This window comes from Sinocyclocheilus anshuiensis, unplaced genomic scaffold (assembly GCF_001515605.1).
Source record: "Sinocyclocheilus anshuiensis isolate Anshui unplaced genomic scaffold, SAMN03320099.WGS_v1.1 scaffold1240, whole genome shotgun sequence".
NCBI lineage: Eukaryota > Metazoa > Chordata > Actinopteri > Cypriniformes > Cyprinidae > Sinocyclocheilus > Sinocyclocheilus anshuiensis.
The window spans coordinates 1,109,003-1,132,032 of NW_015542555.1; the positions used below are offsets into that span (position 1 = coordinate 1,109,003).

Consider the following 23,030-nt stretch of genomic DNA (forward strand, 5'->3'; position numbering starts at 1 on the left):
TATGATGTCAGCAAAAAAGAAAATTGTTTCAGAGCTGGATTATTACATTTTGATGTAATATTATGAAAACATTTTCTTCTTTGGAAACTATTCCCCCTGTTTCTTATTGCAAAATCCATTTGCATCGACCTTGACCTAAAATATAACTTCAAAATCTTGATTTGTTTTAGTTGGCCAGTAATCAATTTAAAATGCTAAAACAGTTTTATGAATTGTAATGTATTAACATAGTACAGTACAATATATAAAATAAGCATGTTATTTTATGAGTGCATTCGCTCTCTGTTTCATTTACATTACATTTACATTTATTAATTTGGCAGACGCTTTTATCCAAACTCCCTGAAACTTTTTCCAAACAGATTTTCAAGGCTTCTGATCGTATTTCACAGCTGCCAGCTTATTTACATGACTTCAACTGAATGAATGAATGAATAAAATGCTTTCATTGCATGGAAACATCTGCATTATTTTCTCTAAGATAAAACATTTTATCATTGTATAGTTGGTGACTTTTTGTGCAGAAAACATTTAAGTTTAAAGTCATCTAGTTGATATTGCTTCTGTCTTTACAATTATACAGTATGTGTCCTTGAGCCATTTACATTTAATAATTTCCATATATTTAAAATACATTTATTTTATACTTAGTTCAAATCTTTTAACGTATTTACTGACATGTCGCTTGAGACTTACTGATATAAAAACTATAATTAAACTTTATTTGGAGTACTACTTGTGCACAATGCACAGTTTTTTAATATTAAGCCTAAAATGTGTTTTATTGTTATTATTGATAAGGATTGCATGATTTCTGACTAATATTGGTCATTAAATGCACAATATTTAAAGTTTACCTAAAGTATACTTGCAATTAGTTACGATTTAGCACAATCAAATATACTTCAGTATATCTTTAGTTGGACTTAAGCACTACTTCTGCACAATTGAAGTGCATTAAGTACAACATTAGCAGACTTTAAGTATACGGTTTAGTATGCCAAAAGTACAATTGCAGGGTATTTTTATTAAGTACATAAATATGTAAATGTATTTTTAGTATACTTAGCATTAAATAAATATATTTCAAAAACATTTTAGTATATTTATTTTTCACTAGGGTTAGCAGTTGCTTTTATCCAAAGTGACTTACAGATGAGGTAATGATGTAATGACAAATTTTACCCCTTAAGACTCATATTGATAATCAAAATAACATATTTAAACATAAATAACATATATATAATCATTTTTCTAGTTAAAATAGTTTATTCATGCCTTCAAATGGCTTGAATGAAACTCTACATGCTTTCTTCATTTAGTATAGGCGAAGGCGAATAAATATGAATATGCAAATTAGTCCCCACCTCCATTTAGTCACATCAGCTCAGACCTGCTGCACTGTTTGAACCAGAAACTAAATTCTTTAAAGACCACAATCTTATACATGCATATAAACAAATACTGAATTGAATGATTGTTAAATGAACCAAATATTTTTGTGATTGATTCAGATCAATTAAATGGTTTATCTAATGAAATCAAATTATTCTGAATGAGCAAAAAACACTTTTTGAATCAAATTGAAACCCAACTCACATTGAAACCACCCTACTTTTAGCTAATGTGATCTGATAATAGTATTTTCTTTTTACAAGAAAGGATCTATTTCATCGGTTTAGGTTAACATCTTGGCTAGATTTTTATTGCATTACACACAGCATTTTTTCTTCTAGCGTGGACAAACACAGTCCTTGTAAAACACTATGCAGTGAGTGCCTGCCTGATGCCAGATATCTGAGTCGTGCAACTCAGACAGGCTGTGTTTTACGTAACTGAGGGTTTGAGAAGCACATGCTTTACTTCAGGGTATAGCATGTTGTTTTGTGTGCTTTGTAGGTGAAATGTATCTGTGTGCTGTAGAAGACAACATCTGGGATGTGGGATTGTGGGCTGTAGCTGATGTAAGCTTGGCTCTGTTCCTTTGTTTCCTCCTGTTCTCTGCAGCCTGAGGTTATACAGACTGTATTAACATTTACACGCTTGTTTTATTGGTACACGCAGGATGGTAAACAGTAAACAGGTCCCAACAAAAGAAATTAAATCTGCTAGTCTCTTTCTAATTTTCTTTCTTCCCTCATTTTCGTTCTCCATGCCTGTCTTATCTCTGCCTTTCCGCCGCAATAATATTATTTTTCTACCCGGCATCACTTCTCGTCTATCTGCAGATGTCTCTATGCTCTTTACTTTCCCTCCCTCTCTTTCTCTGTTCTCCTTTAATCTCGTTCTCTCTCTCTTTCTCTCAGACTCTGGATGATCTAGAGCAGAGGGTGAAGGAGGCAGGCATTGAGATCAGCGTGAGGCAAAGTTTCCTCACGGATCCTGCTGTGGCCGTCAAGAACCTCAAGGTGCTTTCACTTTCATTCGTTTCATTTATGGCCTCGCTGCCACAGTGATGTACAGGTGTTGCTGTCAGTGCCGCGTTAGAGAAATCAGATCAGCACCGTTCTCAACAACATCTCACGATTCTCAGACAGATGCCAAATACAAATAGTGTGTCTGAAAGACACTTAATATTCAGTAATATCATCAGTTTGAGGGCACTTAGACTGCTGGATGAGAACAAAACTTGAACTGAATTAAGCTGAATAATGACACTGTTGTCTTCTGCTTCATAGCTGAATTGAATTTGTTCATAATTGATTGAACTGAATTGAATCAACATTGAACTGGCCCTACTGTCTTTAGTAGAACCTCTTATCATTGAATTAAACTTGTTTCATAATAGATGAAATCTCACAAAAACAAGTCCAAGGTTACACTTTACCAAAAATCTGATTAATAAAAACAAAAATATATATGAATGCATGATTAGGTTATATTTTTAAGCCTGTTTTTAAGATTGCTTACAGATGTTTAATTTTAATTAAAATTTGTTGTAATTTCTATTATTTTCTAGTATTACAGTATTATGATAATACAATGTTTTTTTAAATACATAAGATAACATTTATTTCCCAATAAATAAACAAATAAATAAACAAAAAAAACTATTCTTTAATATAATTTTTAAAGAACAACATAGTATGTCATATAGTGATTTTATTTGTTATTTAAACAACACAACAAATACTAGAGTAACAATTATTTTTTATTTTTTTGCTTATTTGCTTATAGTACAGGGACAATACTGTATTTATGTATTTATTTAACAGTCTTAGTCTTAAATTGGGTAACACTTTAGTTTAGGGACCAATCCTCACTATTAACTAGTTACTTATTATCATGCCTATTATTAACATATTCTCTGTTTATTAGTATTTATAAAGCACATATTCTGCATGATGACCATATTCTACATCCCTAACCCTACCCAATAACTAAACTTAACAACTACCTTACTAACTATTAATAAGCAGCAAATTAGGAGTTTATTTAGGCAAAAGTCATAGTTAATGGTTTGTTAATAGCGAGATTTGGACCTTAAAATAAAGTGTGACCCTAAATTGCAGCTGTAGTCCCTGGTAATGAAGATTTGGGGGAAATGTGTTTAGAAAACTGTAATGAATATAATGTCACAGTACAAAAATTGATTTTCTTTAAGCAAAACATATTTATTTATGTATTTATTTTGGTTTTTGGTGCCTTGAAGATTCCCCCAAAAACAGACACAAACACCTTTGTTGCTCTCTCTGGGTCTGTCACGCTAAAGGACATCATTGAAGTCCGGGAGTAAAATACAACAGTGTGGGGATCTGATCTCATTCTTGAGGAGAATCATGTTAATTGGAACACGGGTCAGATGATCTGTTTCCCCCCAGTCCTCTTTCCAGTGACGGCTGGGCCCCTGGCTGCCTGTTTAGCAAAGGCCTGCCATGTGTGCCGCCCTAGTTTTGGTGCACAAGATTAATGGAGTACCACCAGAGGAACCATGGTAACCTGGAATATAGCACACTGCTGAGAGGGGAAAGTAGCACTGATTGGACTGCATGTTCAAACCAAAATTACTGCAGTGTTATGCATAGTAGCACTCTCAAACCTCCCTCTGATGCTAATTCACTGACTTTTGCATTCATTGCTTTGTTCTAATTCTCAATTCTCACTCTGCTCCTACAGCGGCAAGATGCTCGCATCATTGTGGGCCTGTTTTACGAAACGGAAGCCAGGAAAGTGTTTTGTGAGGTCGGTAATCAGCCGTCCAGCTGAGCATTATTAATCTTTGTCAATGTCATAGGGGAAACATGGTGTTTCTGTTCATTTTTCATTCTTGGCTCAAGTCGTTCCTTAAGCCGACCTGTTTCACACAACACAACTGCAGGTCTATAAGGAGAAGCTGTATGGGAAAAAGTATGTGTGGTTTCTGATTGGCTGGTATGCTGACAACTGGTTCAAGATCAAAGATCCATCCATCAACTGCACTGTGGAGCAGATGACAGAAGCTGTGGAGGGTCATGTGACCACTGAGATAGTCATGCTCAATCCAGAGACGGTGCGAGGGGCCTCTAACCTGGTGAGTGGGACTGAATAATCTTTATTTTCTGATTCCTAATTATAAGAATTGCTCAGTTTGTGTCCCGGGGCTAGGCCCAGACCGTGCCACATTTGTGCTGTGGACTTGAATGGTATCTTGAAGGTTTTTGTTTTTTTGCCTGTTGGATGTTAAAATGTGAAAAAAATCCATAGGAGGAACATATTGAACATATGGAAGCTCGTTTCCGCCACTGAATAAAAAAGAAAAAAGGTAATTGCGTCATTTAATATCACAATTAAATGACTTTATAAAGTTATAAAGTCAGAATTGCGAGATATAAATTTATATAAAGTCAGAATTGGGAACTCACAATTCTGCGAAAATTCTGAGTCAGAATTGCAAGTTTATATTATATATTTGCGAATAAAGTTATAAACTATAATTGTGAGATATAAACTAACAGTTGTAAAAAAATGTCAGAACTGTGAGATATAAACTCATGATTATGTGAAAAATGAAGATGTCTGAGTTTATATCTCACAATTCTGACTTTTTCTCAGAATTCCGATATAAACTTGCAGTTGCGAGTTATGAAGTCAGAATTGCAAACTCACAATTCTGAGAAAAAAAGTCTCATAGAGTTTGTTATATATTTGCGAATTTATCTGTCTATTCTGACTTTATAAAGTTATAAAGTCAGAATTGTGAGTTATTAACTAACTTGCAATTGTAAGAAAATGTCTAAATTGTCAGATATATACTCAGAATTGCGAAAAAAAAGTCAGAATTGCAAGATATAAACTCGTGATTGTGATAAAAAAAAGTCAGAATTCTGAGTTTTTATCTCGCAGTTCTGACTTTTTTCTCAGAAGTGTGCGATATAAACTCAAAAGTCAGAATTTGTGAGATAAAAAGTCGCAAATACCTTTTTTTTAAATCCTGTGGCAGAACTAGGCTTCCATAGGAACACAAGCCATATCTAGAGACCAGAATATTGTAGAGACTTATATCCAAAGACTATAGAAAACCCAAGGCGTGTCACTCTTATAGTTTTGAATGGAAAAATGCAACACTCAATATGGCCGCTCCATCGAAGGAAGCCCCGCCTTCTGAATAATAGAGCCAATTGCTAATCGGTAAAGTGGTGGACAAGTGGTGTGTACTTGTCACCTGTTCTTAAAACTTATAGCCATGATGAAATAAAGGCTTTTAAAATTTTTTTTAATAAGATTCGAGTGCCTTGGACTACCATTATTCTTACAAGCTAATCGGTAAAGTCAGTGCGTCACTGCAGCTGCTGTTAGAAGTCCCGGTTGCTATAGAAACAGTCAGTGTTCGGAAATGTGTGTTTAGGGCCACGCATGCGCACTGTCTGGTCTATCCTGAAAAAATATATTTTTTTTATGCAATTTGAGCAAAAGAAACAACATTTATGAAACGGTTGTTGTCAGATTTCATTGGCGATTTCAAATATGAAATTTAATTGTAAGCTTGGCGACAAGTTTTGGAGAATTTGATGTTTCCCCATTCAAAGAGATAGGAGTTGCACTTGCATGCCTGAGAGGCGTTTCAAAGATTGCCGACGAGACAGAGACATGACTGGCCTTAAAGGGACTTTGTTATATCATAACAGTTGGGTGGACTTTTTTGACTTGAGATAGTAAGCTACCACCCAGAACACCCTAGCAACCACCTTGCAACTGGATTTTGATAGTAAGTTCCAATCAAACCTCATACAAAGACTGCAAATTACCTATACATTCTGAAAATACCATAGAAACCACATAGCAACAGACTAGCAACGTCTAAGACCACCTTAGCAACCGCAAAACAACACACCAGCAACCACTAAGAAGCTCATAGCAGCTGCATAGCAACACATTAGCAATCACTAAGAATCCCCTATCAACCACATAGCAGCTGGGAAATGCAAATTACTGCAAATTTGGTTTTACATTTCGAAAATGACATAACACTTTAACAACCACTAAAAACACCTTAGCAACCTTAGCAAAAATCTTTATTAGTTAATATTGTGTAGAATAAGTGTTTCAGCTTTTTCTGTATTTTCTTTAATTTGGCTTTAGTGAATTACTGTATGCTCTGTATCTGTTGGCCATCAGCCACCCTGCTCTCCACATGTCCTCGTCGGTCATTGAAAAACCCATAATGACTGTCCACCAGTGTCCCGTGTGTTCCCATATGCTGCACGCTTTACAATTACATCATCCTCAGATTAGCGCGCCATACGCAAGCTTCATTTTGTTTAGATAACTAACTCCGTTTCCCCACTGGGAACGTCCCATAACCTACCGTCATATCTTTAGCTGTGCACATGCTATTCTCAGATCTGAAAACCCGAAGAGTCCCGTTGGGGTCAGAAAGCTCTGGTCCAACTGCTGTCCCCCTGGGAGAGCTGGATGGACAGGTGTGAGCTCCAGGGGGTGCTGTCTGGAGCCCACCCAACTCCGGTGCTCTGTGCTGGGAATTGGCTCGACGCATATGTCCCTGCTGTTTTCCTGGAGCCGGAGCAATCTGGGCACGTATCCAGACACCTATGCTTCACATATGACGTAAAAAATTTGTGATAAGATGGCCATGCTAAATTGGCTCAACAACACCATAATTTGTTCCCCTCATCATCGCTTTACCTTCACTTTGAGGGTGTAATTTTAAGAGAGTCGAAATGCTTCTTGACGCGCAGTTTCTATCCGCACACGTTCTCCGCTGTCCATTTGCATCAAGCAATCACCAGATGCCCATCTGCAGCTTGGCTCATTTCCTAAAACGCACCTGTTTGAAGCGAGGAAGGTGCCTCAGCTGTTTCTATAAGGTGTGAAAAATGTCAAGGAAATCGGTTTTCATATGCCGCCGCGATAAGTGCGCGCCAACTCTATTTCTTTTCCCAGTACCCCCTTAATGACATGGAACATCTTCAGAGCGTGTGTGAAAGCGGGAGTTTATTTTTGGCGCTTCAGGTCCTGGTGTGTGTGAATGAAGATTTCACACCCAGGAGAAAAGTACCTCCATCTATATGATGCACTCCCACGGTAATGAACTGTAATTGTAACTTACCTTGACCCCTCTCTCGCTTTCTCGCCATCGGAAGTCTGGCGCTTTTTTCAGTTAGGCGCTTTTGTAGCGACAGTGAAGTCATGCATAAAATCCATCATGCATAAGCTCTTGTTAGCGCACTGAGTTTTTCCCGTGTGCGTATGCTTTCATATGCATGCCAGATGATACCGTATGCCCTCTGTTTTGATCCAGACCTCGCAGGAGTTCCTAGCACAGCTGATGTCCAAGCTGGGTGGGAAGAATCCAGAGGAAACCGGAGGGTTTCAGGAAGCTCCTCTGGCGTATGATGCGGTTTGGGCTCTGGCTCTGGCTCTCAATAAGACAGTGGGGCCTTTGAAGGCAAAAGGACGGAGATTGGAAGATTTTAATTACAATAACAAGGACATTACTGCGGAGATCTACCGAGCCCTCAACACCAGCTCCTTCGAGGGAGTTTCGGTGAGTGACAGCTTTGGCTACATAAATAAAGGTTCAGTAGTCATTAACAATATATTTCATATTCAGTGATACACAATTGTGATACCACAGTAAAACTAATATGCTAACTAATGTTGTTATTGTAAATTAAATCTAAAACAAAAACATTTTAGTTAATTGAAATAAAGCTGAAATAAAATAAAATTAATATTAGATGAAAAACTTAAAGTAGAAATGTTATCTTCGCAACTAACTGAAATAAGAAGTTTTGTGTAGTAAAATTACTAAAACTTAAATAAAAATAAATAAAAAAGATAAATAGAAATATTATAAAAAATAAAACAGTAAAATAGAAATATTACAAAAATAAAAACCAAGAAATGACATAACAACATTTTTAAATTTTAAAAAATTATGACAATAACAAAACTTAACTCAATGAAGCCTGCTGTATCATATTAAATACCCAATCTTCTAAATTATCGACATGATTAAAACTTTGCTGAAATACTCTATTGTACATGTGTGGGCATCTTTACTGATTTTAATAAAGTAATATCGTTAGTAATATTTCAAGATGAACACTTCCTAGACTGAAGCAACTTAGGTTTACTTGATTTTCCATACATCATTTTTAGAAACATCATGTTAAAATTTGAGTTAAAAAAAACATGTTAAAAATTATTCAAATATGATTTAATCTAAATATTTACAGGGTTTCATATTTGCAGGGTAAAACTAAAATTAAAATGTAAACTGAAAATATAAAAAAAAAAAAAATTCAAAATATTGATGAATACCACAATAGCATATAAATAATACTATACTAAAATTTAAGAGAGCGATAGACACCGCAGTATAAAAATGTTTCTGTTCTCTCTCAGGGTCATGTGGTGTTTGATGCCCAGGGTTCCAGAATGGCATGGACCCTCATCGAACAGCTGCAAGGTGAGCAAAACAAAAGTAATGTTATGATTTATTTCCCCCTGAAAACTGTAAGGCACAGATATAATAAAGTGTAAATGAGAGTGAGTGTGGACAGCAGGTGTAGCCTGTATGCATGGTTGCTTCTGCTCAATTCCAAAATGATGAACGACTCTGCGATCAGTGTTCTCGCTCCATTTGGAGAGTAGCACAGGTGTCAGGTAAAACACTGTTTTTCCTAGGTTCAAAAGCTCCAGAGCTGTAATCATTTTGCCAAAGCCAGAGAAACGACTCTTGAATTGTTTTTTTTTTTTTTAGCTCAGTGTCTTTTTTTTCACAGCTCTCATGCACTCTCAAAAAATGATTGAAGAGAAAAAAATTACATATGCATGAAAACTTAATACAATTCACTGAATATTTTAGTAGACATGGTGGTTCAGAAGAAGCCACTCTCATATCCATATTAAATTAGAATTTTTTTGAACCCATTCATTTTTGTCCGTTTTTCTTTTTAAGATCCATCATTTTGGGACATAGGTTTGAATAAAAGACATATTTACATATGGATATCTATGCATAATGTTGAACTTTTTTTTTTTTTCGTTGGCCGATAAGACATTGGTTTTGGACTTTATACAGACACCAGATGCAGTGCTACACAAAAGAAAAAGGTTTCTGATGCCATCATAGGAAGGTGTATTTGTCACCTTTAAAAGAATCAAATGATGGGGTAAATTGTGATATAGTGAATAGTATTCAGTTGTTAATCTGATCTTAACATGGCACAACTCTTTAAAACTGTTTCTAGGTCACTTATATGACTGGAGTCTTCATCTTGTAGGAGCCTGTATCATTTTGATCATATTTTTTCAAAACTGCCATGTATTTCTTTGGGTCTAAAACTTTTTAAAGTAGAGAAATGCACACTTAGTTCACCCTGAACAAAAGTAAGAATTCAAAACAGAGTAAAAAGAAGTGAGATACAATAGTCTTCTGTGGAAAGATACCTGCTTCAATGTACTTATGGCAGAAGTCGCTGCTTGTAGAGTGTTTTAAGTGTATCTGTGCCCTACATTAGCACATCTTTGCTTTATATTCCATGCAGAACTCTTGACTGTGTGCTTTTCTGCATGTACAGTCAGTTTCAAGTCCCCCCACACCACTTCTGTGAGGTTGAGATCTTGGATTTCAATCGATAGCCCAGCATTTCGTCTTTTTTGAGACTATTTTTGTGGTTTTGCTGGAGGGTTTTGAGTTATTTTATTGCAAGGCCTGCTTTGTAAATGTCTACATTTCAGCTTTAGATTTTTGACAGACTGTCTCACATGGTTTAGTCCTCTGGTACAATGTGGGATTCATGGTTTACCCTATGATGCCAAGCTGACAGGGCCTGAGGCAGAAAGTAACCCCAAACCAATAAAGCTTTCACCAGCACGCTTTACAGTTGCTGTGAGGGTCTTTTTATCAAGGCCGTCAAAGCACTTTTTGGTCTCCACATGTCTGGCATTGTGACCAATCGGCTCTACCTTTGTCTCATCTGTCTAGGACATATTGTTCCATTAGTTCTGATTCATAACTGTTTGTAGACCTGTATTAAAAATTAAAAACGAAAATTGCTTACCTGCATAAGTAATTATGACTTTTTCTATGATATTAAAATTGAGTTCCTGAGATAACTGCCTCAGGCTTCCAAGGCACCTTAAAAAATTGATTTCAGTTTACATCTTCTTTGTATGTTTTTAATAAAGTTAGATTGTTTTAATATATTAATTATATTATTAATAATAAACGTTAATAATAATATAACTAATTTTAAGTCATCCTGCAGCCCTCTTTTTGCTGAAGGCTGCCACAAGAAAATATTTAATCTCAAAAAATTATTTTTAAAGTATTTCTAAGTTGAAATTGCGTCATGTTGAAACATTGGAAGTTTATAAATAATTTTATACTCCTTACGATGCCATTTTTGTTCTTTCCACCAACCACCAAGCCTCATGCACAGATATGGGATATCAAAGAAGGAATACATATATTCTGCCTTCAAAAGCCAACCAGATGAAAGCATTTTAGTAGACTGGATTTTATGCAAAAATTGGATTCAGACATGCCTGGCTGCCTTCTTACCTCTGTGTAGGCAGCATTTTTTAGGCTGCAATTTACCACATTCCTGTGTGTGTAGGTCTGATGGTGAGGTTAAAAGAAGTCAATTAATTAATACATTTTAACATGATTTTTATACTGAAACATGAGCACTAAAACTGGTAACACTTTAAGGACCAATTCTCACTATTAACTAGTTGCTTATTAGCATGCATATTACTAGCATATTGGCTGTTTATTAGTACTTATAAACCACATATTAATGCCTTATTCTGCATTACCAAATTTTATATCCATTAACCCGACCCAATACTTAAACTTAACAACTACCTTGCTAACTATTAAAGGATTAGTTCATTTCCAGATTAAAACATTTCCTGATAATTTACTCACCCCCATGTCATCCAAGATGTTCATGTCTTTCTTTCTTCAGTCGAAAATAAATTAAGGTTTTTGAGGAAAACATTTCAGGATTTTTCTCCATATAGTGGACTTCAACAGGGATCAACGCGGGTTGAAGGTCCAAATTGCAGTGGCAATGCAGCTTCAAAGGGCTCTACACGATCTACACAGGTCTTATCTAGCAAAATGATTGTCCATTTTCTAAAAAAAAACAAAAAAACAATTTATATACTTTTTAACCACAAATTCTCATCTTGCACAAGCTCAACCTCACGCATTACGTAATCACGTTGGAAATGTAACACGTGACGTAGGCAGAAGTACCGACCCAGTGTTTACAAATCGAACATGCAAAGAAAGTCAAATGCCCTTTACAAAACAATGTTGCATGATTTTGAAGTTGGAAGAGAAAATGAGGTGAAGTTTTTCGCCCTACCCTACCTTTTTGAACTGAAGTACACAGACGAAGAACCAACCACACGACTTTTCCAACGTGATTACGCAATGCATGAAGTTGCGCATGGCAGAGCTAGTGCAACATGAGCATTTGTGGTTAAAAAGTATATGCATTTTTATTTATTTTTTAGAAAATTACCAATTGTTTTGCTAGATCCTCGGCTGGGATCGTGTAGAACCCTTTGAAGGTGCATTGAAACTGCAATTTGGACCTTAAACCCATTGGCTCCCATTGAATTCCACTATATAGAGAAAAATCATGGAATTTATTTTCAACTGAAGAAAGAAAGACATGAATATCTTGGATGACATGGGGCTGAGTAAGTTATCGGGAAATTTTATTCTTGAAGTGAAGTAATCCGTTAATAAGCAGCAAATTATTAATTTATTGAGGGAAAACTCTTAGTTAATAGTGAATATGTGTTCCCTATTCTAAGGTGTTACCCTGAAAGCATTAAATTACATCATGGGGCCTGTATGAAACCAGTTTCCTTAGGACGTGCCCTCATGCATGAATCTGACTTTGGGCATATAAAGTCTATATAAAGTCCCAGAGTTCACAGTGCATGGCAGAGCAAAACCTGCACCAAGTTCAAATACCTCTTCATAAACCTATAATATAGTTGTGTCAGTGTATAAATGTGGATGCCAGTGTAAAAAAAATTATAGTATTAAAGGTTCACAGGAGCACAGTGACCTCCATTATTGCTCAATGAAAGGTTCTGAAGCTGCTACAACTCTTCATGAATATGGCAGTTTGGCCAGATTGGGCTTTTGGCCTAGTCTGGCAATGGTTAACAAGAATCCAAGGCCTCATCACAGATGTTTAGAGCTTCTTTGAAGATGTCAGTGTTGTGGGATTGAAAGTCTTAACAAGGTAAGCATCGTAAGAATGGCCGGTCAATTTCAAAACCATCTTTTGGAAAGAAACGTTTATACAACCAGCATCTGGAATACCAATGGAAGCCACATATCCCATGCAGGCTTATTTCCAGACTTAAGTATTCCATTTGAACTTCCAGACATGGTGACAGGGGTATCTCTCCCTTCATTTGCTTGTTAACCTCCTCAAGTGACGAGTGCATTGTGACTGCAACCTCAGCTGTCGCACGTAGATTGGATCCTTTTCTCTCTCCTGTCTTTTGTTTTCGGTCTTTGTATTGGCGTTTTTGATCAGTGTGCCTGTGTTCCCCTGTTCAATCTGTCACATCTCTTTGTGTCTCTGCCGGTGCCCAGATCCTACGTCAATCCCTCTTTGTTTGACACAGTAAAAAAATAGAATTAGATTTTAACATTTTCTGAAGAAAATATGAATAGTTGCCCCCACCAGAACTCACTGCCGCTCTGCTACAGTGTTGCAGTAGTCATTACAGTGCGACTGCTAAGGTGTTGTTGTGCAGTTTCTAGGGTGTTTTGTGTGATTTCTAGGTGGTTTCTTCCTGGACCACCATAATGTAAGTTGAGCTTGCCCATCAAAAGTCACCTTCACAATGCGAGGGTGATGTGGGTGGTTGTCAGGGTGTTATGTGGTTGCTAGGTGTTTGCTAGAGCATTGATGTGTTGTTGTATACTATTCCAAGTCAAAAGAGTCCACCAAAATTGTGAGAGATGCTTGCCCATGCAAAAGTTACTTCCAGAGTGCTAGGTTAATGTAGGAAGTTTCCAGGGTGTTGTTGTGCTGTTGCTAGGTGGTTATTTTCTGTTCCAAATTTTGTAAAAAAAAAAAATAAATAAATAAAACAAAAAGCCCACCATAAAGTAAGTTGTGCTTGCCCAAAAGTCAATGTTAGTGATGCTTGTTCATGCAAAAGTCACCTCCATAATACTACAGTGATGTGGGTGGTTGCCAGGGTGTTGTTACACTGTTGCTAAGGTGTTTCTTGGTTCTAGGTGATTTCTAGTGCATTGCTAGTTTTTAATTTTTTTGTTTACTGGTCCAAGTCAAAGGATGTTGTTGTGCTGTTGCTAGGGTATTGCTAAGTGGTTTCTAGGGCATCATTAAGTGTTATTTTCTGTCCCAAATTTAAAAAAGCCCACCATAATGTAAGTTGTGCTTGCTTGCCCATCAAAAGTGAACTTAAAAATGCTAGGGTAAAGTGGGTGTTTGTCAGGGCACTGTTATGCTGTCATTAAAGTGTTGCTAGGTGGTTACTAGGGCATTGCTAGATAGCCTAGTTATTAACTGTCCCAAATAAAAAAAGCAAACCATAATCTCAATGATGCTTGCTTATGCAAAGGTTACCTCCACGGTGCTATGTTCATGTAAGTAATTGCCTGGGAGTTGTTGTGCTGTTGCTAAGGTGTTGCTAGGGCATTGCTAAATGGTTAGCTAATCAAAAAGCCCACCAAAATGTGAGCAATGCTTGCCGATGCAAAGGTTTCTTCAACAGTGCTAGGTTGAAGTAGGTGGTTACCAGGGTGATGTTGTGGAGTTGCTAAGGTGTTGCTTAGGCATTGCTTTTTTTTGTTTTGCTTGTCCATGCAAAAGTTACCTCCACAGTTGTAGGTTAAAGGTGCAGTAAGAGATTTTGCAAAATGCTAACTTTAGCCTAATAGCACTGAAAGCAAACATCACACCCTCCCTGCAAATCACCGTCTATAGCCACTGCAAAGCGTACGTGAATGAGCTGATGACGTAAGGTGATTTTGCTAATGTAAGTTGTGCTTACCCATCAAAAGTTACCTTCACAGTGCCAGGTTACTGTAGGGAGTTTCCAGGGTGTTGTTGTGCTGTTGCTAAGGTGTTGCTAGGTGATTGCTAGGGCATTGCTAGGTGGTTAGTTAATGTCCGAATCAAAAAGCCCTCCAAAATGTGAGTAATGCTTGCCTAGGTTAAATTAAGTGGTTACCAGGGTGTTGCTAAGGTGTTGCTAGGTGGTTGCTAGGACATTGTTAGTTTTTTGTTTACTGGTCCAAGTCAAAGGAGTCCACCAAAATGTTGAGTGATGCTTGTCCATGCAAAAGTTACCTCCACAGTGCTAGGTTAGCATAGGACGTTGCCAGGGTGTTGTTGTGCTGTTGATAAGGAGTTTCTAGGTGATTGCTAGGGCTTTGCTAGGTGGTTAGTTAATGTCTGAATCAAAAAGCCCACCAAAAATCTGAGTAATGCTTGTCCATGCAAAGGTTTCTTCAGCGATGCTAGGTTGGCATAGGAAGTTTCCAGGATGTTGTTGTGCTGTTGCTAAGGTGTTGCTAGGTGGTTGCTAATTCGTTATTTAGTGTCTCAAATTAAAAGATTTCACCAAAATGTGAATAAAGCTTGCTCATGCAGAAGTCACCTCTACAATGCTAATGTAGCTGGTAGGGCTGGGCAAAAAAAAAAAAAATGTAGAGGTGACTTCTGCATGAGCAAGCTTTATTCACATTTTGGTGATCTGATTTACGTGAATCTTATCATTAGTCTTCTCCACTAGATGTCACCCTCTTATTTACCTTGCGCGATGTTACAACGGAAAGCCTGTCATTCATTCAGTGCTTATCATGGCAGAGATACGGTTGACAAGAACCAAGAAAAAAACAATGTGTGTGATTTGCAATGCTCAGGTGAAATGCTATAGTAATACTACAAATCTACGGAAGCATTTGACATCATTCATAAGGCGCCATGATTTCCGCAATGAATAAATGGTGGATGGTGCGACGCATGTAGTAATCGTTTTGTTTACTACACACATACTAAAGCACAGACGATGCTCGCGGTGTTTTCAGCAAAACACGAATATCTCCAGCTGCTCTTTATTTTTAACTTTTATTTTTAAAGGAATAATCACATTTGTTTTCTTTTTAATTTGAACAGTAAACCTCTAAAAGTAAAAAAAAAAATAAAAGGGTTTAATTTTCATTTGATTAGGATAAATTAAATTAATGTTTTATGCCTTCATTTGATTACTAGAAAAATTAAGAAAAACATTTTATAGGGCCCTATTATTGTTTAAAAAAATAGGACTGTAGAAAGAAAAAGAATAGGTTTAAACTACAGGTCTGTGTTCTTAATTACTTTTTATTAATTCACCATTTGTAAACTGATGTTTACTGTTCATTAAATATCAATAGCATTTGTATTCAAACTATATTCACTGAATGTAATCAAAAAATTTAAAATCACATCAAGAATCGAATCGAATCGAATCGAGACATCTGAATCGATACCCTTCCCTAGTAGCTGGTTGTCAGGGTATTGTTGTGCTGTTGCTGATGTGTTGCTGCGTTGTTGCTTTAGTTTCCTAGATGTTCAAATTATGATGAGCAATAATAATAGTGATGTTCGCCTAAGAAAGCACCACTTGAAAAAGTGATTTTGTTGGGCTAAATAGTGTTGTGAACATTGAGTCCGTTGCTGGATGACATTAGTTTCAGAATGAAACTAGGAAGATCTATAGCCAGAGACAACCGCGAGCTAAGCGGATACAATCTAGATGGTGGAAATTACAGTCTTTTAGGTGTTTCTTCTCATGCCTGAATCATACAGCGCTTCCGGAGCCTTTCTTTCTTCCTCTATCTCTTTTCCCTCTTTTTCAAGTCTCCCAGGGGGAAGCCCAAGCTGTCTGGAGTAATTATGCTTAATGATCACCTGATAATTAAAATGGTTCTCACTTAAGCTAATTTCTGGTTGTTTTTGGGCGTAGAGGTCCTCAGAGCCCTGCACAGATCTCTGATGCCCGCCAGTGTGTGTTTGAGAAAGAGGGAGAGTGTGCATGAAAGAAAACAGAGAATTGGAGCAGGAGGGAGAGAATGTAATAGAAGATAAATTCCTCTTACGGTCCTTGCTCGAGCACTGCTGATATGGTGGTACGCAATTACAGCGCTCTCTATAAAGCTGAGTTTAAGGGAGAGCGACCCTATTGTGCATTCTCATCAAAAGCTCTGCTGATACGCCTGCTGGAATATAAGGATTGATGATGATAGATCTGTTTTCAGTCTGTTTGTCTAATCCAAGTGTTGTTTGGTCTCTAAAGGCTGCCCTAAATCTGATCCAGCCTCACCATATTGATTTACAACAATGTGTAGTGACATTTCTCTTTCCTTTGTTCCTCCCTTAAAACTCTCCTTTTACCTGTTTTCCGCTTCCCTGCATCTCTGAAAGTCAATGTGAAATAAAAATTGACCGTTTACTTTTGTAAAACATATCCCTGGTCTTTTTTGTAAATGATTTAAAATATATGACCTTTTCCACATCTGAATGATTTTCTTTTTTTGTTTTAGTTCACCTAAGCAGTGCCGACTAGTTAATGTTATCCAACAGCCAAATAATGTAGTCATTACTTTAGGCTATCGGCAACCTAGCTTTTATAAAACCTTTCCGATTTAATGCTCATTACTTTGAATTTGAGAAAAAGTTACAGCAATAATAGTCAATGATAGATTTGAAATAGAAGCTAAATACTCTACGGATCTTGACCTTCAGCCTCTTCAGAAATGGGTGGAATTGGGAATCAGGAACTGATTCTTTTCCAGATTTTTTTTAACCAAAAAATTGGTGAAACAAGATGGCAACACGTTCACACGCTGCGGCTTCTCTCTCTCCCGACAGAAAGGTGTTTTCGTGTTTTTTGTCTTGTGAGTCGCGGTGTTTTTGTACGTATTCGTCGCGTCTATCTGTCTACATGTGGAAGAATTGACAATAAAGCAGACTTGACTTGACTTGAAATTAATGATTTTTATAACGTTTGTTAAATTTCCACTTTAAAATTAATGTAATAAAAGAGAAGCAATAAATAAAGACAATAAATTAACAGCTTTCTATTGAGTTGCGTGCAACAACAAACATTCAGCATGACCAGGGTAGTCTGATTCACAAACAAATGATTCATGACTTTAAGGAGTCGGTCAGAAATACTCAGAAATCAGACTCAAACAGATTACTTGTTGTTGTGAATCAACTCCCAATTGTCAGAAAAGTTTTAAACATCTGACTCAGACACCGATCCCTAGATATGACTCAGAATTAAGAGAACAGTGAAGCCTTGTTCACATTGACAGCATGGTCATGATGACTTTTCAGTTTTCATCTAATCGTCCTCATGTCATTCCAAACCCATAAGACTTTCATTCATCTTCAAAACACAAATTAAGATATTATTAATATTCTCTCATAATTTTTAGCCATTCTTATCCATTCACTGAAAGTCCATGCAACCAAAATTGTCAAGCTTCTAAAAGCTCATAAAGAGGTCATAACAGTAATTCATATCAATTATGTGGTTTAATCCAAGTCTTCTATATAGACCAGGGGTGGCGAACGTCGGTCCTGGAGAGCCGCAGCCCTGCAGAGTTTTGCTTCAACCCTAATCAAACACACCTGAACAAGCTAATCAAATGTCTGAAGGGTTACTAGAAAGCTACAGGCAGGTGAGTTTTAATTAGGGTTGGAGCTGTACTCTGCAGGGCTGCGGCTCTTCAGGACCGGAGTTCGCCACTGCTGATATAGACAGTAGACACAATCGCTTTATATGATGAACAGATTGAGTTTAGGTTTTTATTTACATATAAAATGTTTTGCGAATGCCATTTGATGTTGACTCTAAACTATTTCTGAATCACACTCTCTCCTTTTCTCTCGGCAGGAGGAAGCTACAAGAAGATTGGATACTTCGATATGACCAAAGGCAATCTCTCTTGGTATGGGAATGACAGGTGGATAGGTGAGGACACATTCGTCTCTCTCATCTCCCATATATGCTCTTGTTTATCACTGTCTCAAGCACTTTTAAACCTCTTCTCACACAATCACTCACATTATTACTCTCGCCACTCATCTGCATCTCTCCCAGTGTCACAGCCACACGTTCTAGGCCCCGCCCCAAAATTAAGAGAACCGCGGACGACAGGCTGCTACGAGGCGTTAATCAATCAGTCTGTCAAATTCTGTTTAGCATTCTGTCCGTGAGGACAGCCGCGCTGCGGGAGCTCTGCACGGCTTAACAAAAAAAGACAAATGAATGCCATTAGAAAACCGCCAGGAGTTAATTCCAATCATAAATTGAGCAAGCGCACTGATAAAAATTGCATGCAATATACAATGAGTGATGGTTTCATTTAATCTTTTTTATTGTATTTGATGACCAGTTCACGCTCAGTGTTGCTGATGGTGCAGTGAGAAGATGCCAACTGACAGCTGAAAACAACACAAATCAGAAATGGCCCGGGCTGTTCCCCAGCTGCCTCCCAGCACGTGCTAACCTTGACTGGACGAGCACGAATCGTCCAATCAGCACAGGCATCACGACGTGCCTCAGCTGATTGTCATTGCCTGTTATTTAATCCCTCACAGGCTCCGAACAGAGCTTGCGGTTTTGAATAACATCCTTGAGCTTTGTGATAGCAGCCTGGGTTTGTTGGTTTATTATATTGGCGGTACGACGCCACATCAGCGTGCTCATTATGTGACCATTTCTATGCCTAGACATTTCCCTAGATGTGCTCTCGGTGGGCTTACGCTGTTTTGAACTTGCTTATTAGCTTATTAAAAACTCAGCGAAGCACCATGGCAACTGTAGCACGTCGGCATTGCGAAATGCGCTAATTGCGTTTTTCACAAGACTTTCCGGGGGAACCTCTTTTTCATTTTTTTACCCAGCTTGCAACTGGGAATAGTGCCCACAGCATTGTTGTATACCCCAGGTGGCTTGCAGAGTCTGGCACCTTTAACTTTTGCATTAGTTGTCGATGATAGATCTCTTTGGAGATCATCGCTTTAACAGCAACCCTTGACTGTGCCAGACTGCGGGCCGCAGCGAGTCTGACGGTGAGGCGAAAGGTCGCCGTTTGATCGTGACGAGGTGAACAGGAATGCGAGATCATCAGAAATAGAAGATGTTAGACTTAAGTGCCGCCCATCACCACTCAACTTTTCACCTTGCTGCAGTGGTCACTGATGCTCCCGGACGGCATATTCCAGAGAGACGGCAGCATGTAGAGCAAAAAATAATCAGTGCTGAAATAAAGGCCTCTTGAAGGAGAGGGTGACTTTGCTCCAGATTGGACGGCACGTGTTGACCGATTGTCGCTCGTTAGGATATTCTCCCTCTCATTCATACCCACTGCAAAGTGAAGGTTACGTCCCTTCATCTCCCAGCTGAGTGGGAACGATTTTGTTTGAATCTTTATGTTCAATTGTTTCTCGCTGTTACCCATCCACTTCACTGGCCTGGCTCGTTCTCTCTCGCTCTCCCCGGTCGCCCCTGACAACCACTGCATCTGCGCCTTGTTCTCTCATCGCTGGGTCTTGGTTGTCATGGAAACATACTATCCCGATTCCACCATCAAGGACAGGGGGGAGGTATTAAACAGGACCCGTCTGGCCCGATGGATGCACACACATTTACAACCACGTTCATTGTGGACCTGAATTGGATTAGAGACACCTTGAAATCAATATTTTACCGTATTTTCATTTTTGGGTGAACTATTCCTTTAAAGAGTTAGTTCACCCAAAAATGAAAATTCTGTCATTAATTATGCACCCTCATGTCGTTCCAAACCCGTAAGACCTTCGTTCATCTTTGGTACACAAATTAAGATATTTTTTGATTAAATCCGAGAGCTTTCTGACCCTTCATAGACAGCAATGTAACTACCATGTTCAAGGCCCAAAAAGGTAGTAAGGACATCATTAAAATAGTCCATGTGACATCAGTGCTTCAACCATAATTTTATGAAGCTTTGAGAATACAACTCTTGTGAACGCGAGCCGAAGGCTGACACGGAAGAAAATAAATCGTTGAATAAAGTCGCTATTTTTGTTTTCTTTGTGCACAAAAAGCTTCATAAAATTAAAGTTGAACCACTGATATAACATGGACTATTTTAACGATGTCCTTACTATGTGTCTGGGCCTTGATTGTCGTAGTTGCGTTGCTGTCTGTGCAAGGTCAGAAAGCTCTTGGATTTCATCAAAAATATCTTAATTTGTGTTCTGAAGATGAATGAAGGTCCTATGGGTTTGGAACGACATGAGGGTGAGTAATTAATGACAGAATTTTCATTTTTGGGTGAACTATCCCTTTAATGCACATTACTGGTCTTATCAGAGCATGTAAACAAGTTTTCATCATAATAATAGTGCACTGTCTCTGAAATGAATTCACTTTTTGGCTCACCATCCCCAGCTACGTTTTACAATCAAATCAATTACAAATTAGATCCAAATCAAGTTTCACTCAGAAATATTTCACTTTATGGAAGTAAATGGGTTTCAAACCCCATTACATGTATAATCGACACCCGACCGACTGCTAATGTCTATGAATTGTGTTATCTGAGTAAATGCTTTCACTCAGTTCCTCAAGGACTGCAGCTCCAAACGGATCGCGAGTTAATTTTAACACCATAGCAACACTGCAACGTTAACATTCTGACCTGAAACACCATAGCAACCACTTTCTATTTCCACAAACCACTTAAAACTCATGTGTCGTGCCATATCACATCCTGGGTCTGTCTGTTAAAATTGTTCCAGCATCAGCGCAGCTCCACGCTGTTTCCCAGCATCCCAGGATCCATCTGTTGGCCGTCTTGTGCCCCGAGCGGTCGCGTTCGGTTGGATCTCCTGCTCTCCTTTAATCAATATCAACGAGATCCACGAGGGAGATGGCCTTACATGAACTTCTAATTAAGACTGACAGTTGCTGCGCTTATCAGATGCTCTGGTGAGGGGTTCCGGTGGGACCGCATGGGTAATATGAGTCCTGGAGCTGGGCTTTATAAAAACGATCAGCTCGAGAGATAGATGTAACAAGGCGTGTGGTCCCCAGCCAATCTGTCACTCGCAAAAGAACGTGACACCAGTGTACGTCTTGTGTGCTGCCCACCCATTGAAGGAAGCTGACCACAATGCACCATGTTGTCCTTTGTTGTTGCCAATTGGCCAGCCGATTACCCATCTGGAGGCAGTGAAACAGTCTGCGATGGTATCGCTTCACAGAGACCAGAGGGGGAGAAGCTTTAGTCAATGACAGTGAGGTGAAATTCGATAGCTATCGCTCTCTCTGCAGACTCTGAAATGCAGCCAGTTTATCAAGAGAGAGAGAGAAAGAGAGGCAGAGAGGGAGGTAAAGTGACTCATTTGTGGCTCTGAAAATTTCTTTCATTTTCTCATTTTCTTTCTTTTGCTCAATTGTTTCATTATTCAAATATACATGATTATTGCAAAAATAAGTAAAAGAAATGAAGTAAATAACATGCTATGTAAGTTTAACCATTTTTAAATATTGTTTATATACTATTGTTTGTGTTTTTACTAGGGCTGTCAATAGATTAAAATTTTTAATAAGTAATAAGTGTGCGATTGATGACGATTAATCACACAGAAAGGGTGCGGTTAATCACGATTAATTGCACACTTATCATGAAATTAAGCATATACCATTTATCTTGCTTAATACGTAAATTTTGTCATTATTTACTATATCCAGCAAAGTAAACCAAAAGATTGAAGGGTGATTCTCACAAAACTGTATTTTCTGCAAGTTTATTTCAAGATAAATTTAGATATCTTTTCAAAAAAAGGACACTTGGGAGACTCCAAAAGGACACCAAAGAACCAAATGATGTAAGAAGTTATAATTGATACATTTGTGCACACTGACTGAACACAGCAACATACACAAGACAAATCAAAACATTATCCTGAATGTGTGTGGAAACAACGTGAATGTACTGAAATGTGTCTGTGCATGAATACAACATATGATCTGTGCGTCAAGAGCGCTTAAACACGGCCTATCAGACTCACGCGTGCTTATGACTCCTGTACGTCACCGCAATCGTCTTTACCTTGATTGCAATCCTCAACCATCAAAACTCAAACATCAAAAGAAGCTGGTTTGCTTTATCCAGCCGAGAAAACGTAGTTTGCATATCATACAGTGGTGGGATGTTTTGACGTTACGTTCAGTCTGTATTTCACACTGCGCGACGCATGAGTGATCTCTCGCGCTCTTCAGAAACAATCACAGAGCTTGTGTTTTAAAGCGAAACACACTGGAATTAATAATTCACTGAAAACGCAACGTGAGTAATTATTCTCTCCGCCATCTCTTATGTAATCAGCCTGGTTTTCTTTACATTAGCCCTGTTTTGGACTGATTGCTTGAATGGATTCGTTTGCTGGATCACTGGACTGAAAACTTTCAGATTAGCAGCTTAAAATGATCTGATTGCAAACAGAGAAGCGAAATCGGGAAAA

The 23,030-nt window shown here is 38.0% G+C and overlaps 1 pseudogene; it reads left to right on the forward strand.

Annotated features, from left to right (window-relative positions):
- LOC107694348 (gamma-aminobutyric acid type B receptor subunit 1-like) overlaps positions 1-23,030 on the forward strand; it is a 128,133-nt pseudogene that overhangs the window by 81,601 nt on the left and 23,502 nt on the right.